The 3,366-nt window shown below is 42.1% G+C and overlaps 1 long non-coding RNA gene across 1 annotated transcript; it reads left to right on the forward strand.

Moving 5' to 3' along the window:
- The first annotated feature begins 1,547 nt into the window (after positions 1–1,547).
- LOC146960539 (uncharacterized) lies at positions 1,548–3,149 on the forward strand. The gene is made up of 5 exons (XR_015035425.1): positions 1,548–1,611; positions 1,972–2,031; positions 2,383–2,554; positions 2,662–2,823; positions 3,059–3,149. It is a non-coding gene; the product is annotated as an uncharacterized LOC146960539 (long non-coding RNA).
- Positions 3,150–3,366: the final 217 nt, after the last annotated feature.

A 3,366-nucleotide genomic window follows, 5' to 3' on the forward strand; every position in this document is an offset into this window, starting at 1 on the left:
TAGGCGGCCTTACCTATGTTTCAACCGTTTCAATTGAAACGGGCCCCAGCCACCAGGGGGGCCCCCAGCTGCCAGCCACCAAGTCAAAGACAGCACAATAATTCATAGGTTTCACCTTATCATACACACACACACAGGCCTACATCCACCACACACACAAACAGCTCTGTCCACCGTGCAGTCACACACTCGACCCCTGATCCGCTCTACAACCACTGATGCGCGTATCATGCCACACCGCGACGGTAATCGCTCCTGATTAATAATATGGCAGGAAATATCAATAACAACTTGTCTTACCTTTGAAAACAGCCCGCAAACTATCAATAGACCCTCGTTTTCCTTCTCCCAGTATTATTCCTTTTCTCTTAGCGTTTCTAATGTCCTTTTGTTTTTCCTGCTTTTCTCCTGACGTGCGCCCAGTTGCGTAACCTGATGATTGACGTCTGTCAATCACTTTCCTCCTCTTTTCTTTTTTTCCTCGGGTTAAAATGCCTCCAAACAGGCGATCTATGAGTAGGTCCTAATTTAACAGAGAAATAAAACACAGCGAGAGCACAACTAAAATGTGATATTATTGGCAGCTTATTTACAGATTTTACTAATGGAGGAGACAGCTGCCTGTCTGCTCCAGCGGCTGCTCCAGCACCGCAGCACCGACAGGATCAGCGCCTGTAGACGTCTGTCTGTCCGCATGTCTCGTCCTTTCCTTGTCCGTGGTCGTGGTGCTGAAATAACGCGGAGCACTTTGCTCTCATTACTTTTGTTGCCAATTTGAATTCAGAATATTATTATAAAGCCTGTAGTTTTTGATTGTGTTAAGATTCCTGTTCATGTTTTTTTTTTTTTGTTTGATGAAAACCAACTTCAGTCCTCGTTTTTTCTGCTAAGTCCTGGTTTCTTGCCCTGGTAGTGATTTTAACACTTAATGTGTTGTGCGTACCTGGGATGCATAGCGCGTTTACTGCGTCCTTTCAGGGTTTAAAGCATCAGCGACACATGGGCACATGGGCAAATAATTTCATGTTTAACAGCATAGGGCCTCATATGAAATATTGAAACGGGCCCCCAGATGTCTAAGGCCGCCACTGGTAAGACTCATCAATCGATCAATTCATTCATAAACATACACAGAGTTCAAATAAAAAGAGTTTGTCGTTTAGATCATCAGAAACAAAACGAGCCCCAGTATTTCCTCTCATAGGAAACTCTAGATAAAACGTTGTTTTGTTGTGTCACGTCATTGTGGAACGGAACGGCTGCGTCACTGGCCGGGCTCACATACGTCACAATCGCGTCTCCTTCCCTCCGTTTCGATAATCACATCTGTAGCGCGAGCAGGTGAAGGTGCACACCTGGTGGCTCTGTTCTCATCTGTATCCCAGCTCACCTGTGTGTGCTCGTTCAAACAGAGAGAAACGACTTCCGCTGGTTTATGTTTGGTCATCTTTCGCGGTTTCTTTTTTTTCTTTTCTTTTTTTTTTCTGGTCATGTGACCACGGTAGGCTATCTGATGGGTTGTTGTCCCTGTAAAACAATTATGTATGGAAGTAAATTGCAGCCAAAAAAAATCGATAAAAAGAAAATTATACAAATAAATAACATGTAAAGGTAAAATACGTCCAGACTTCTAATATATGTATTGATTATTATTTTTGTGAGGATATCCGGCTGGTTGGGCGGAGCTAAACCTTTAAAAAGGGGCGGATTTGGCAGCTGGAGTTGGTTTATAGAGGAGAGTGAAGAGTTGGCAAAGTTGTTGCTGTTTTTTTCTTTCCCCCAGTGTTAGTTGTTGTTTGTTGTCTTTGTTTTTGCACCTTGAGAGACAATATACTACCAAAAAAAAAAAAAAAAAGATTTTCCATATATGCCACTGGCTTTTTTATTCTACACTGTAAAACTGCAAAATGTATGAAAATCTCCATCTGACACACACATACTACAAACTCATTTTGTCTTTTGCATTTTCAGATTGTCCTTTCAATGTCACGATTCAACCCAGTGTGGACAAAACTGAGGTCAATGTGGAAGGTGAGTGTGACCTCACTATACGTAAAGGTTCTGTTGTGACCTTAGCTGAGTTTTTCAAATACTCATACTGCAGTTTTTTTTCTCTTTTTCCCTCGTTTCTTATTTCTATGCCCTCAAAATTCAATACATTCCTAGTCTAAAGTTCAGGAAATTGATTTTCAGCACGACTGAACAAACATTGTCTGAAGTTCTTCAGTAGATTATTAACATCTGCTTGATTTTTGTACATTGCCCTCATCACTTTCCATTGATAACCACTTTCTTCAAACAGTGAATCATGTTGTTGACTCTTTAAAGCATCAGATAAAACTGGAATTAACATTTTAATTCTCTCTCTCTCTCTCTCTAAAGCTGTTTGTAGAAGGGCGGAGGACGATCCAGATGTGGCCACGCACTACGAGACGGTGAATGTTAACGGAGTGATCACCTGTGTGACTGTGTGTGACCGTCTGCACTCCAGTCCGAAGATATGCCACAACAAGGGGCGCTGCAGAGTGTACAGGCAGACCGGAGCGCGATGCGAGTGAGTTCCTGTTGTCGTCACTTTGATGCTTTTAAAAACTGATGAACTCTTGAATCGTATGTCACAAACAGATCGTGAAATGATTTCTTCCTCTTCTTTTATTCCAGGTGTCAGTCGGTAAATTCCACCTGGTACTTGGGCGACGACTGCAGTTTCCCGATACAGAGGACGCCTTTCTACGTAGGCATAAGTGTGACCCTCGTGTGTCTGTTGGTGACCGTCGGAGCCCTGGCTGTTTACGTGCTGCTGAGCAAACGCAAGCAAACACAGTAAGCTGCTGCACTACACACTGTCTACACATTATCTACTGTGTTAGTAGTATCAAATGTGACCGAATAAGCTTGGCGGCCATTTGTCCTTTAGATTTGTTTGAACAGTGCATTAGTGCGCCCTGTGCCATAATTAATGATGTCACCTTATGATGTCACCATTGAAGTGTATTTACAGTTTCTTTTTTTATAATGGGAGCTGAAATGATGGAACCTTTTATTTCTTCGTCTGCAGAGACAAGGACAACAAGGTGAAGCTGGTGCACTGGCAATTTGACGAAGAATTTGAATGGTCCAGGTCCAACAGCCCCGCCAACCCATACAACACTGGTCAGTTCATATGCAGTCATATGTGTGTGTGTGTTCGTAATAGTCAGTGATGGCAAGTAACGAAGTACAAATACTTCGTTACTGTACTTAAGTAGAATTGTCAGGTACTTTGTACTTTTAGAAGTTTTTATTTTTCTGACAACTTTTTACTTTTACTCAGTAAATTTTTAACGCAAATATCGGTACTTTCTACTCCTTACATTTCCCCAAAAT

The sequence above is a fragment of the Trachurus japonicus genome, unplaced genomic scaffold (genome assembly GCF_045865225.1).
Source record: "Trachurus japonicus isolate A0001 unplaced genomic scaffold, Traja_1.0 AP030250.1".
Lineage (NCBI taxonomy): Eukaryota > Metazoa > Chordata > Actinopteri > Carangiformes > Carangidae > Trachurus > Trachurus japonicus.